This window comes from Odontesthes bonariensis, chromosome 20 (assembly GCF_027942865.1).
Source record: "Odontesthes bonariensis isolate fOdoBon6 chromosome 20, fOdoBon6.hap1, whole genome shotgun sequence".
In the NCBI taxonomy this organism is placed as follows: Eukaryota; Metazoa; Chordata; class Actinopteri; order Atheriniformes; family Atherinopsidae; genus Odontesthes; species Odontesthes bonariensis.
This window is the reverse complement of record NC_134525.1, coordinates 31,189,959-31,205,584: the sequence shown is the minus strand read 5'-3', so window position 1 is coordinate 31,205,584 and position 15,626 is coordinate 31,189,959. Positions and strand designations below refer to the sequence as shown.

At 43.2% G+C, this 15,626-nt stretch overlaps 1 long non-coding RNA gene across 1 annotated transcript; it reads right to left on the bottom strand.

Annotated features, from left to right (window-relative positions):
* Positions 1-6,300: 6,300 nt before the first annotated feature.
* LOC142369823 (uncharacterized) lies at positions 6,301-13,252 on the bottom strand. Its single transcript, XR_012767713.1, has 3 exons — positions 12,566-13,252; positions 10,967-11,112; positions 6,301-7,213 (listed from the first exon to the last, which is right to left on the bottom strand). It is a non-coding gene; the product is annotated as an uncharacterized LOC142369823 (long non-coding RNA).
* Positions 13,253-15,626: the final 2,374 nt, after the last annotated feature.

Sequence of the window (15,626 nt, the reverse complement as noted above, 5' to 3'; positions counted from 1 at the left end):
CCACTTTACGACAAAAAAATCAAAATTACAATAACCCGGATTTTTTTAAGTAAGCGACGCACCTCCACGTTATCAGTTCTAGTGTAGAGTAATTAATAAATTATAAACAGCATAGTTTGTGCCTGTATGAGCTTGCCCATAGGAAACCGTTTCATGGCCGAATATCTCAAGAGAGCAGCCAGACGCCTCGCGAATATCTTCGGAACAGCTCCAAATGACAAACAACAAGCAGGGGTGAGTAGAACATCATGCTATAATGTGAAATCAAGGGCCCAATGTCAAAAAACCGGTCTTATCCTTTAAACAGGTGAGGGACATCAAAAATCACAGGAACCCTCTGAGCCTCCACCAGGATGCAGTGGGACTCTTCACCACCGAGAGGGTCCAGGCTAGCCCCAAGGTGACGCATGGCCTTCACATTAGGGCTTCCCTGGTCACACACTACTGCCTGTACCTTTTGAAATGGATGAATACATTTTGTCAATACAAGGTTTGTGTGGAAGCTCACACAATGCAGTAAGTAATTTGTTAATGTTGCTATTTTAAAAACTCATGTGCATTACATACTGTCAGCCCTATCTGATGTAGGTGGCGAATGGCATCCTCGATGACCACAGCAATTTTCTCGGCTGGCATGGGCGTTGGGGAAAAGAAATATCCTATGGTCTGTGGAAAGACATGGTTTAGGTACATTACTTGTAATATACACAGCAAAACCAAAACAAATGTTTTTCTAAGGTGTGGCTTGCCTGCTTCCACTTCCCCAAAATGCCCCTAGCCATGACGACCATTGCCTGTTTGGCAGCGTCTCCTGACAGAGATGCGCCATAAATGGCATCATTTCTCTTGTCGTAGTCAAATTGCCTTTTGATTGCCATTTCAATCGAGGACCAATGTGCACATTCTTTCCACAGGGGACATGGTGGTGGCGGTGACTCCCATTTGGGAGATGATTCCCTGTAGGAAGCCGGGCTGTGGAAACAAGTAAGTTAAATTATCAGATTTTGTCAAATCTTAAAATTGTGAAAACTGGGTGAAGTTGAGTTGTTTAATTTTATAATTTGGTATTTACAGAGAAATATCCGACGCGTCCAACAACGTAACGCCTAAGCGTTGTTGCAGAGGGGAGGGCAAATATGCCTTTCAGTGTCCGGTATGCCTTTGGACTGCTATGCATTATTTGCAACCCCCGGTCTTTCATTTGCCGGTCAAACCTCCTTCCTCTGCCCTTTTTCCCTGCCTCTGCCAGCTGTGCCTTAGTGAAATTTCGGCAGCCCTCAGGACACCTCTGGAGCATCTTGCCTATCGTGTCATGACGACTACAGAAAAACAATTAAATGTTAACATTTATTCCTTTTTTTTAGATCAACGGTTTATAATTCCAAAGGCAGCTTTTTTGTCATTTGTTTGTTGGCATTACTTGGATTTGTGAGGATTGGCAGCTGGCGTCCTTTTCACGTGTTTCAGCCTTTCCAGCCGTGCAAGGCGTGCCTCTAGTTGTTTGATTCTCTGTAATAACAAAAAATGCATCCTTTATGCGTGTCTCTGATAATGCTACAGTCGCAATCTTGAAATCCAAGCAGCTCAGAACATCACCTTTTCTTTTTGTTGAAGGCTGCAAAGGGGGATGGTCACCTGAGCCTGTTCTTTCCCTTCTGTGCCCTCTGTCCTTTTCTCTAGCTCAACTGCTGTCTCTTTTTCTGTCCCTCCCTGTCAGTGGTGTAGTCTACGTTGAACGCAGGTATACGGCGTATACCCACCTCTTTTTTGGGGGAATTTCCGTATAGCTACCTAAAATGCTCCGTATAGCCACTTAAAATTCGCTTTTCAATATTTAGAATAGCACAGCCACGTTTCATCAACTACCACTTCTCATGGAAGCCTTGTTATAATTTAACAATACAACGACAACACTTCAGAGTAGCATTCATTCGGAAATTGCGGCAGTCAGTCAATCTCCCAGGGATTAACTATCAGTTGTTTGACAATAACGTCCCATAGAAACTCTTCTTCTTTGTATTAGTTGAAAGCGATGATTCTCTAACGTGCAACAGCGCCCCCTATAGGAGTGGAAGGTGGAAAACTAATATGGATGTGTGTGTATGTATATATTTTTTTATGTACCGTATATTACATATATAAACGAATGTAATACACATATATATATTACAATGAATTAATTCTGAAAGCCCTTTTGTATATATATATATAAAACAACCTGTCTCAAGATGTGATGGTGTTCTGCTGCTTTAAAACAATCACTCTGTTAGGCCTCGCTCTATGAGGGATGAGTACAAAGATTAAGTGCCACAGGGAGTCCCATTGCCACTGAGATACACAGCACACAGTCCACACAATCAAAGTGAGTTTATGCTGTCCCTCATGCATGCAAGGGGCAAGTGCAAAGCTGCAACCCCACAAACATGTTTGTCCCTTAACACGTTAAGACAGCATTATAAATATGCTGTTACCAGAATGGCAATGACCAAGTCGTAGTGCATTATTAAAAGCCCTGTGTTATGTCATAGTGTTGTAGTACTATGGTAAATAACTTTTCAATGACTATTACAGCGCGCCACTGGAGGTACGGCGTGCATTAAGGGGCTACTATTGGTCCCGAGTCCCGACCCCTAATTTGGTACCACGGGGCTATGACTGGCCAACTATACAGTATACCCACCTCAAAAAGGTAGACTACACCACTGCTCCCTGTGCATCTGGAATATCCCTCCATTCCTCCTGCTCCTCAGATTTTCTCAGCTCAGCTTTTAGAATCAGTCAATTAATATCAAAGGATCAGTTAATGTTAATTTAGTGTATGTAAATGTAATGTCATGGTCTTGTCTTCATTATTTTTTATGTTGGTCTTGGCCTCAGTTTGTCATTGCTACCTTCACTTTTTTCTGCCTTTTTCTTGGTGGGCAGGCAAGTGGTGGCGGGTTGGCGCAATCCACCAATGTAGGGACGGCATTACTGGTGAGTGCCGCCCTTCCATTGCGCTGTTTGAAGCACACACACACGCATGCATCAGTAATTGCAGTTATTTAATTGAAATGGTAATTTCCTTCCAAATGCATGACTCACTTTTTCCAGGTAGCATTCCTCAAAATGCAGTTGACATACCACGTACCCCCCCGCCATTTCCGTCTCCTGAAATTGAAACCTGCATTAGAATCATAATTTTCCACTTATTGGTTCTTCACCAACATTTTTGTCCTTTTTGATTGTTGAACCATCTTTGTATTAGAACTTACATAAACTATTTACATGAGTCAATCTCCGGGAGAATTTCCCCTAACGCCTCTTCTTTTCTTGATCTCTGCAGCTGGACCTTGATGCTGTGATAAGCCTTCATCTCCTGCCTCCAACCCCTTATTTTGCTATTGGTTATTGTTCTTGGTTATTGTTCTGTCCTCCACTTATATTCCGCCCCCCCACTGCTCAATTCTTTATTTTGAGTTGGTCTTTATTTAGTAACCCATCTTGTATTTTTTCTTGTTTTTCTTTACTATTGGTTATTGTTCTTTTTGTTAGTTCTTATTGCTAGTTCTTAATGTTCTTTTTGTTGGTTGTTATTGCTAGTTCTTAATGTTCTTTTTGTTGGTTCTTATTGCTAATTCTTAATGTTCTTTTTGTTGGTTCTTATTGCTAGTTCTTAATGTTATTTTTGTTGGTCGTTATTGCTAGTTAATGTTCTTTTTGTTGGTTCTTATTGCTAGTTCTTAATGTTATTTTTGTTGGTTCTTATTGCTAGTTCTTAATGTTCTTTTTGTTAGTTCTTAATGTTCTTTTTGTTAGTTCTTAATGTTAGTTAGTTCTTATTGTTGAATCTGTGAATAAACTTGCCTCGTTGCAGTTTCAATGTGACTCTCAATCTGTGTTAGCTCATGATGTCGCCTAGACTATATTCCTCATTTAAGGAACTTGTGTAACTTATGTGTAACCCCACTGTGTCATAGGGCAGGTGGTCACGAAGCATTTTTATGATTAAAGTTTACTCTATAAAAATAAAAAAGATATCAATAAAAGCACCTTTTTATTTACTATATTGGTCATTATTCCAAATCACAATAACTATTACACATTTTGTTGTTTTTTTCACATTTAATGGTAAATTTCTCATTACCGCAACGCGTACACAACTAAATTTGTGCTGTATAAGATGGAAATATTATTAATCAAAAAGATGAAAAAGAATAAATTTCAGTAAATATCATACTACAAAAAGGCACAAATAAAGTACATTGGGTATTTGGTGACTGTTGGTAAAGGCAGTGAAAATAATAAGAAAAAGAAATGTGTCTAACACCAACTTTCTCATTCTCCGCAACAATTTTGAATCAGCAATAAAATCAACAAGGAACAAATATTTGCAAGGCATTTTGTTGGAGGGGCACGGAATTGACTGTAACACTCAAGATGTCTACCAGGTAAGCAGCTATATTTTTCTCTCTCAAGACAAAAGTTAAAACTTTGTTCTTATAGCACCTATTTCACTTTTTAATTCTCATTACCGCAACATGACATTATGAAGTCTTAAAAAATATTTCTGTTTTTATGTTTCTGTTATTATATACCCTACTGTGGTCTAAACATTAACAACTAAGAAAAGTTTAGCTAACCCTCATGGTGCTCCTACAGCTAGCGGTAAAGGTCAAGGTCACTCATCCTCCGCAACACCATTATCATTCACCGCAACTGTTGCGGTAGTGAGACTCCATAGAAATAAAGAGTAGAATGGCCAATGAACGCAACGGCCTTTGGAACGGTGGCGTCAACAGACTGCCATCTTGGAACAGGTCTAGCGCCGCCGAGCGCTGCATTGAAATTAATGAACATTGACCGGAACTAAGCAGATTACGGAATTAAATCGGCGTAAATGGACATATTTGACAGCCGGTGTTTTTTTTATCCTCGTTCATTACAAATGTTGAGCATGTATTTACATGGGTAAAATGATAAGCCAATGTTGGTCAACATAGCCTATATTTCTGCTCATAACGTAGGCCTGATTACCTTTTCTTTCATTCATACGAACTCCTAAAATGACAGATCAGCTTGCTTAAGCCTAAAATGTTACTGTAGATAGATAGATAGATAGATAGATAGATACTTTATTGATCCCGAAGGAAATTCAAGCATCCAGTAGCAGACATAATAAAACAGTAAAAATGTTTATACAATAATAAACACTTTAAAAACAATCTAAGAATTTAAAAAACTGTTTAAGAATATAAAATAAAAATATAAAGTGACCAGTGAAGTGACATGAAAGTGAAATATAAAGTGATCAGTGAAATTCAGAAGTGCCATCACTGAGAGCTGTTGTACGGCCTGATGGCCAGAGGAACAAAAGAGTTTTTCAGTCTGTTAGTGGAGCAGGACTGAGACAGCAGTCTGCCACTGAACATACTCCTCTGTCTCATGAAGGTGTTGTGCAGAGGGTGGTGGGCGTTGTCCAGTATGGACAGCAGTTTGTGCATGGTCCTTCTCTCTGCCACTGTCGCCAGAGAGTCTAGCTCTGTGCCCACCACTGAGCCAGCTCTCGTCACCAGTCTGTCCAGTCGGTCCAGTCGGGCAGAGTCCCTCTTCTTGCTGCTACCTCCCCAGCAAACCACAGCGTAGAAGAGGACACTGGCCACCACAGACTGGTAGAACAGCTGCAGCAGTTTTTTGCAGATGTTGAAGGACCCCAGCCTTCTCAGGAAGTACAGACTTTTGGAAGATACCGCACACTCTTGTCCAATGCTGAATTTATTTAAACAACGTTTCGTACACTGGCCGAAACGTTGTTTAAATAAAATCATCATTGGGTGCGGTATCTTTCCTCTGCAGTGAACAAGTAACACACCCGCTACCTGCACCTTGAAACCTCTGGTGTGCGTTGGCTTCCTCCTCCAAAAACTGTAGCCAGTCTTTTCACACTTTGTTGCCTTTGTTGTTGTTTATAATGAAGCATTAGTTTCTTCATTCTCCTGCTCTTTGTACATTGGTTACAATATGGAAATAATCTACACTTGAATGCGCCATGTACATTGTCTACATGCAATATTTGCAACTGTGGTCTCAACAGTTAAATTGTAGTCATGGTGGTTAATGGCATCTTGAGAGCTGCACTAACCAAGCTACTGCTGCATACAGTTTTGGCTTGTTTGAGGAAACGTCCAACAAGACCTGCAATAAACATCAGCACATTCAAGGGCCCAGTTTCAACATTGTGATCACAAAGATTAAATGCATCCTGGAAAACGGCTGTATATCTTAATCCTGTTAACAATATCTACACTAATGAACACATACAATTGATTGCAATATTTACCACATTTATTAAACTTGCAACAACACTTTATATATTCTTCAATCTCCTGCTCTGTAGTTGGAGAGTATGAACTTTGTACATTAATTGCAATTTGTACATTATATACACTTGCTTGGGCTATGTACAGTATTTAATATCCCTGCAACAACATCACTTTGCACAGTTTCTTCCTCAAACTCTTGCTCTGTAGCTGAATTGTATGGAGTTTAGCTATGTGGTGTTGTCTCAACTTGTAGAATGCAGCCAGTGTGAGTGTTATTAAGTCGTAATGATGGTTGTCTATACCATCCTGTGTTTCGTCAATGTGACCTCCCAGATTAAAAATATCCTGCGACCCAATTTCTGCCTTCACCACCCTTTCGAGCAAAGACTCGGAGCACTGATGGGCAGCGGACGACACATTACAAACCCGTCTGATGCACTGCTCAGCATATCCAACAACTTTTACCCTACCCGCGCTTGGAATTAACAGCCCTCCATTGTTACGGAGGGCAAGCAGGTGGTAATCGTCCCCAAGTGTTAACGGCAGGGCTGTGCTAACCAAACTACCGCAGCAAACCTCATACTTAAGCTTTCTGTGGACACATTTGACAACAAATCCTGCAATGTACACAAGCGCATTTTAGGTCAGGGCCCCAAAACGTGTTGGTAAATAGCTGTGATCTAAAACAAGCCCTGCCGTTTGATCGAAAGGAGAGGGAACAATGATGTCGTTGTCGTCGTCGTCATCATCATCAGCTGGCACAACTGATGACATTGCCATTGCTGACAAACACACAGTTCCATCCTGTGCTTTAACATTGCCTGTGTTTCCTGGACTGATGCCGCAGCGGACCATGACGTGGCGGAAGTAGTTCTTGAAACTTACTACGCTCGGATTGTTGTTCCATCCACCTAGAATTTGTTAAAAAGAGAGAGAGAGAGAAAGAAATGGCCCGAAACGTCACCTTATTAAAATAAACGGGAGATTGGTGGACTTGATTTTCAGTTTTCATGTGACTTAAGCATCGCGTGTCCGGAGATATCCGGTATCATTCCGGGGAGACCAGACATGTCCGCGATGCTCCTTGAAAATAGCCTGATTAACATAGACTTTCAAATCTCTTCGAGATTCTAGTCTGACCAAGACCATAACGAATACGATTCAAAATGGCCTGGTCAACCCGCCTCCCTCGGGTTGCTACTGGTTGTGGCCAGAAAAGGCTGTGCCTAAGCTTAAGCCAATCACACCACTCTTTCCTCTGACGTATGATTTAGCTACCAGCGGGGCTAACTGGTAGATTAAACTCTTACCAAAACCAGTAGGGAGCAAGCCTTTCCTGTCAAGAAATGATTCAAGGGCTGTTCTTTGCTCGATTTTTAACGAGAATCTCCCGTCGAACACTTTCATTACAGCATCTACAGCAGTGTCAAAAGCTTGACGCTGCTCCATGTTGATATTGAATGAAGCGCTTCCGTGTACAATCCATGGGTTGAGTGGCAGTTCAACCACGTCACTACCTTGAACACGGCTCTACCCTGGGCCGTTGGCGCTGCTCAAAGTTGATTGCTTCCCAAAGTGGGTGGAGTTCCCATTTTTTCGGGAACTCGAATCCACCTGAATGAGCAGTTTGCCTGAGTAAGTGTAGCAGAGCCGAAGGTGTTGCATCACTGCGAGGGTGGAGCCTGGGTACCTTGAAAATAGAACTCGAGTCTATTTTCCTGCGCGGGCGTGCGCGTGCAATGAATCAGAATCAGAATCAGAATCAGAATCGCTTTTTATTGCCAGGTATGTGGACACACACGAGGAATTTGACTCTTTTTTCCTGTTTGGTGGTTGATCTGAACCAAACGGTGATGGATGAACAGAGAACAGACTGAACAATGGCGGTGTAAAACTGGATCAGCAGCTCCTTAGGTAGGTTGAGCTTCCTGAGCTGCCGCAGGAAGTACAACCTCTGCTGGGCCTTTTTGATGGTAGTGACTGTGTTGGTCTCCCACTTCAGGTCCTGAGAGATTGTGGGGCCCAGAAACCTGAAGGATTCCACAGCAGACACTGCGTTGTTGGTGATGGTGATGGGTGGCAGAGTGGGGGGGGCTTCTCCTAAAGTCCACTGTCATCTCCACTGTTTTTAGCGTGTTCAGCTCCAGATTGTTCTGACCACACCAGCAGACCAGCCGTTCAACCTCCCGTCTGTATGCAGACTCATCACCGTCCCGGATGAGGCCGATGACTGTTGTCATCTGCAAACTTCAGGAGTTTAACAGACGGGTCTCTTGAGGTGCAGTCGTTGGTGTAAAGGGAGAAGAGCAGTGGGGAGAGTACACACCCCTGGGGGGCACCTGTGCTGATGGTCCGGGTGCTGGATGTGATGCTCCTCAGCCTCACCTGCTGCTTCCTGTCAGTCAGGAAGTTTGTAATCCACTGACAGGTGGAGGAGGGCACAGTGAGCTGGGTGAGTTTGGTGCGGAGGATGGCTGGGACGATGGTGTTGAACGCCGAACTGAAGTCGACAAACAGGATCCTGGCGTACGTCCCTGCAGAGTTGAGGTGTTGCAGGATGTAGTGCAGTCCCATGTTAACGGCATCATCCGCTGTCCTGTTCGCTCGGTAGGCGAACTGCAGGGGGTCCAGCAGGGGGTCTGTAATGTCCTTCAGGTACCCCAACACCAGTCTCTCAAAGGACTTCATGACTACAGATGTAAGGGCAACAGGCCTGTAGTCGTTCAGTCCTGTCATGGTGGGTTTCTTGGGGACCGGGATTATTGTGGAGAGTTTGAAGCATGAGGGGACTTCGCACAGCTCCAGGGATCTGTTGAAGATCCGGGTGAAGATGGGGGCCAGTTGGTCAGCGCAGACCTTCAGGCAGGAAGGTGACACACCGTCTGGGCCGGGTGCCTTCCTGATCTTTTGTCTGTGAAAGACTGACAGAACATCCTCTTCACAGATCGTGAGTGCTGGTGGGGGGTCAGAAGGGAGAGGTGGCAGAGTGGCAGGTGATGTCAATGGGGGGGGGGAGGCTGAGAGGTGTGAATGTGTCAAACCTGCAGTAGAACACATTCAGCTCGTCAGCCAGTTGATGATTCGCTGCAGTGTTTGGGGATGGTCTATTGTAGTTGGTGATGGACTGCAGGCCTCTCCACACTGACGCTGGATCGTTGGCTGAAAGGCTGTTTTTAATCTTTTCAGCGTAGCTCCTCTTGGCTGCTTTCACCTCCATTGTCAGCGTGTTTCTGGCCTGGTTGTACAGGACTCTGTCCCCACTTCTGTAGGCCTCCTCCTTGGCCTGACGAAGTTGCCTGAGTTTTGCAGTGAACCAGGGTTTGTTGTTGCTGTATGTGCGGAAGGTTTTGGTGGGCACACACATGTCCTCACAAAAGCTGATGCAAGATGTCACGGTATCAGTCAGTTCATGCAGGTCTGAGGCTGCAGTCTCAAAAACACTCCAATCAGTGCAGTCAAAGCAGGCTTGTAATTCCACTTTGGCGTTGTTGGTCCATCTCCTCACCGTCTTGACCACAGGCTTAGCAGATTTCAGCTTCTGCCTGTAGGTCGGGATAAGATGAACCATGCAGTGGTCAGAGAGTCCCAGGGCTGCACGGGGGACAGAGTTATATGAGTTCTTAAAAACAGTGTAACAGTGGTCCAGAGTGTTTGTGTCCCTGGTGGGACACTTAATATGCTGTTTATATTTTGGCAGTTCGTGGCTGAGGTTTGCTCTGTTAAAGTCCCCCAAAACAATGAGCAGAGAGTCCGGGTGTTTTTTCTCCACGTTATTAATCTGGTCGGCCAGGTGTTGTAACGCCTCAGTAACACAGGCCTGAGGAGGGATGTAGACTCCGACCAGAACAAACGAGGAAAACTCCCGCGGCGAATAGAACGGTTTACAGTTGATGAAGAGTGTTTCTAGTTGAGGACTGCATGATTTGTTTAGGACCGTGACATCAGTACACCAACCTTCATTAATGTAAAAGCAGATTCCGCCTCCCCTCGTTTTCCCCGTAAGCTCCGTTATCCGGTCCGCTCGGTGCAGGTGAAATCCAGGCAGGTAGAGAGCAGTGTCCGGGATGTGCTCACCGAGCCAGGTTTCGGTGAAGCACAAGGCAGCAGATCTGTTGAAGTCCGTGTTGGTTGTATTGAGGAGCTGCAGTTCGTCCACCTTGTTCGCTAGAGAGCGGACGTTGGCCAGGTGAATAGACGGGAGCGCAGTGCGAAACCCCCGCTGCCGCAATCTGACAAGTGCGCCGGCTCGCTTCCCCCGATGTGTCCGGCGTCTCCAGTGGAGACCACAGAGAGCTGCTGCTCCTCCAATGAGTAGTTCTGTTAAGTTTTCCGGATCGATGAGAACGAAGAAAAAACTTTGCTGGTGGTTATACCAATGTTTAGGAGTTCTTCTCTGGAGTAAGTGACCAGAGAAGGAGCACAGAAAACACGACAAATGCACAAAAACGTAAAAAAACACGAGAGAGCGAAGTACCGAGGCAGCCATCCGCGGCGCCGTCTCGATGGTCATGAGCGGGCTCCCATTGAAAATGAATGGCACAAGAGAAGTTGATGCCCACGGATAGAACACGAACGCTGACTGCGCAGTGTGAAATGGAACAATTAAACAGCCCGCGAACCTCTCATTTTTTTTTGTTTTCTTTATGACACTGTGCAGTTCTTACCTGAAGCCCTTATTGAATTAAAAAAGAGCTCCACGTGGTCCTGGCTGAGCCGATAGGTGCAGACATACTGCTGTCTCTAAAGAAGTGCAGGGATCATTGTGGTGAAAGAGCTGATGTTGATAATGAACCCCATCACAGAGAGATACCTTCAAAATATAGAGAAGACATATCAGCGGTCTTAAACTTAAATATTGCATGATTTGAACATGAACATACTAGACAAGTGAGACAAGTTATGTTTTCACTTTAATCTGTCCCCATCTCTGTATGTAACACTGACTAAACGGAACACGGTTTAGAACAATTATTAAGTTGCAAGAACAGCATAGAAGGAAGGGAAACGACAGCATAAAAGGCAGAGAGGATAATGCAGTAAAGCTCAATACCTTACCCAAATAGTCTTCCGAACTTCAAGTCAACAGAGAAACCAAAGACACTGGAACTACAAGCAGACGTTTTTTTTAACTCAACGTCAAAGGAAAGCATAGGCCTATAAACATAGAACTTCAGGCGTTTTAAGGAGTAACTCTTAAAGGAATGTTTGTTTGAATTGTAACTTACCCAAATTGTGTCTGCTAGCCAATAAATCTAGACATACCCTGGCTGTGAATTTGCTCAGGCTATCCAGGCTATATGTCTGTCCTCCCTAAAACTCCTGTGTTCTTAGTTTTTAAAAGTCAATATAAGATAAATACCGTACTCTTAGTATTCTTGCTATTAATGGGTTTTTTTTTTGTTTTTTTTTAGGGGCAGGGGGGCATGCCAACTTTACTTGATGCAGTAGCATTGCACTCGCTATTGCCTACAGCTATACTTGACTCCATTACCTTCTATATACATTACTGTAAGCACTGATAACAGAGCATTCTCCCCATATATCAACAACTACTGTTTGGATTGAATTTGCAATTCATACAATTCTTTCTGAAGGTATTTACCTTACTTGATGAACAAGTATTTGATCTAGCAAAACCACAAAAACCTCTTTGAGCGATGAAGTGGAGTGCCATCAATCATCTTCAAACTGGCCAGGTAACCTCGAGCTGCAGTCATAAACCCTAACGTCTCTTCCCAATTGCAGGAACCTAACGGAGATTTAAAACCTCCAGCACGGGGGTTTCTGCTGTTCATCAAGTCGAATAACATGTCAATCACCTTAAACACAAATATTCCTTACTATAGTGATCTACAATATTGCTCGCTCACTACTACTCAGGGAATGATAGATCTGTTATAAGAGAGAGTACAGTTGTTTGTTGTTAGTCGTCACGGAATGACCAAAAGCCCTGTTGGGGAAACAGAATCTTGATTAGGTGCCGTACCTGAGTGGAAGAGGCTCTGTTACAATGGGTGCCCTGGAAGAATGAAGTGCTGATAAGCAAGGGAAAGGGCAATTGAAGCAGAAACCACGTTAGAGGCATCTACTAAGAGAAAAGTTGCTCAGAAATGTTAGGCGCTTGCTTGCATCACCAGCTGAGGAAAAGAACATTTTGCATTCAACCATTTTCAAGTCTTTCTAAGATAAGCAGTCAATTGTTATACATAATAGGTGTTTCCTGTTACAATTTTAAGCACCATTTATCCAGAAATTCAGTTTACCTGAACAAATTCAACCGTTGGAGAAGAGGCTGTGAATTTCTGATATCCAGCATCCTTCAGCACAGTAAGTGCCAGTGCCACAGATCGACTCAATGTCTGAGCTGCCACGGAAACCTTCATCTTCTGGCCGTCGAAGTCAACGTGCTTTCTTGTGACCTTGTTTGCTGCATGCAGACCTTAACGTTCCTGAACATCATTCAGATCAACAATGTGTTGCCATTTAACTGGTCCAGAGGGACTGATGATGGAATCGTAAGCCTTGAGCATATTCCTAGCCAACTTCAGCATGTGGCACGGGTCCATGATGAGGTAAACATCTTCTCCCGAGGAAGGGTGGGTAAATGAGGTCTTCAGAGGCTGTTCATTTAACCTCAGGTTGCATCCGAGCATTTTGCACATGGCCATGTTGGATATGTGGCCGTCCATTGTGACACACACAACTTTAATGCCACGGTCGTGAAGAGCCTCCAAGGCATTCAGGAGAAGAATCTTCTGAGCGTCTGGTGAAATGGTGCTTACGAAGTAGAAGGCGATGGGCAACTTCCAGTGACCTTTTAGTCCAAGTACCATAAATACAAGGGCTTCTTTTGCCACAGTAGTTTCATCTAGACCCATACCAAGATCCACAAGGCCCCGCATTGTACTTGTGTGAGCTTCGTACTGTACCTGTTTCCTGATAGACATATCATCTAAGGGTCTTCAAGCTCCCGTTTTTGTAGCATGTCTAGAAGACAAACGTTGAGGCCCGGACTGGCATCGACAGTCTGTAACCACCTATTACAGGCAAAACAAAAAAAAGAAATTATGATAATTTCACAACAAACAACAGTGGTCACCATTTTTTCAACAATTGAGAAGATGTGGCAAATACAATTACTTGCGAAGAGTGCGAGGGTGTGGGAGTGGGATCTTCTCGGTGTCTCTTAAGTAACTATAAGCCTTTGGTCCATGAAGATGTAATGTCAAAGCAAACTCCTTCTGCTTTGGGGTGAAGGCATAATCCCGTTTGAAGAGTTCAACTGGAAGATCTGAAGGAATAAGAATAACAATGCTATTTAACAAACTATTTTTAAAAAGCGTATACTTAGAGAGGATATTACAAAGATTTTTAGATTAAACTACAGACTACATGTTGATGTGCCATTAACTCTACATTAGTTAGTTCTAACATACACTTTCGTGCAACTTAAGACACTACATCAGTGTTGACACCTGGGTTCACTAGGTGTTTCGGGTCTCACAACAGCCCCCGGCTGGGTACCCTGGGCGGAGGTGGACGGATTAACTCTACATTAGTTACATTAATGCTACATATTGTCAGCCACTTGGAGTGAACACAAAATTCATACATTATATCACTACAACAGTAATACCAGTGTCTGTTGAAATTGCATGCAAGTATTGCAAGTATCAGAACAATATGTGAAAACATTCCGTCAAGGCACACACGCTTCCACAGAAATGTGAATGCCAAACAAGGAAAAGGGAACATGAATCAACCTACCTGAGTAAAAATCTAGCTTTTGCTGAAGTTCCTCAGTCAGCATGTTGTTCTCCTTCAAATCCTCCAAAAGGCATCTAACGGTCTTCCCTTGTCTCCTCTCACGGTCCTTGGCATCTCTCAGTTCCCTCCTTAACTTCTCAATCTGGTCCTGATATTCAATCAACTTCTGCTTGGTTGCAACGGGATCAAGGCAATACTGATGATCCTGTAAAACAGCCTACTCAAGCTTTAAAAATAGTGTCTCCGCATGTCAAATTAACACACTTCATTACATCAGATGATCAGCTTTTTAAAAACAAAAACAAAATATTATACTCTCTGCGACTGACACGTCAGGTTCTCTTGCAGATGCTGACTGTGTTGGATAGGGTTCATCTGCTTTTTTGGAAGTCCTACTAGATCTAGAACGAGATCGCTAAAAAAAAGTAGAATGTTTTAGTTATAAAGAACAACTCATGATTAACTATGAGATGGCATGCAACTAATTGTTTGACTAACCTTGGACAAATGTTTGGGGAAATTGAAAATTGATGGGATTGCTCCCTCCCTAAGCCGAACAGTTTGTCCAGTCCTGTCAAAATCTTCAGGAAGGAAGTGGCAGCTACAGATAAGTGTACGTGGTTTTGGCACAAACCCCTCTCTCTTTAAAGCCCACTCTCTTTGAGTCCACTCCTGTCGCCTCGCTCCTTTGGGAAATCTGCACAGAACAAGTTGTAGTAGCAATAACGTTATCAACAACGTTACCCTTCTAAGGCAAAACTCAGCTTACAGAATAGCTCCACGGGTATTTATTCACAAACTACGGTGTAAAAAAAAAAAAAAAACATACTTAAGTCAGCAGTTCTGTCACAAATCGGGCACTTCGCTCAAACAAGATCCTTACAAGCACTGTTGCAACTAGCATGCTTATGCTAACTTTAAAGTTATTCTTACCGTCTTTTAGCCACTTAAACTCTTTCCTGAAGGGCCAGTTCAACAATAAACAAACACACCAACATTATATACCACATGAAACCCACTTTTAATGCGAGATGTTAACGTAAATTGTACAACAGCCGAGATGTGCGGAATGCTGTTATTGACGATTGACTGGCATGCTAGGTCTATGCTAACTTTAAAGTTATCCTTACCATGTTACTCACTTAAACTCTTTCTTGAACGACCAGTTCAACAATAAACAAACACGAACAAACACGAATGAATCAGATGGCTCAGAATAACCCTTTCTTAGTACATTCAAGTGTCATGATTGTCCTACAGCTAAATCGTCGTTGATTTACCTCAGAGAAAGAGCTATGAAATTGTACTCATACAGGCTACATGCTATTGTTTGTGGAAAAAACTTAATATCGATAACATTCAAAATAATAAAATAACACCTTACCTGTGAAATGTTATGTCCTTCTCTTTAGATGTTTCCGTCCTCTCGTTGCTGCAACCATAAGCGGCACAAAAATCCAGCATCTTCAAAGTGAACACGTAGAACTAACTGACAGTTTGACCTTGGAACCTGATTGGAACCATGTACCAAGATGGCGGCGGTTCTGACACATGCCC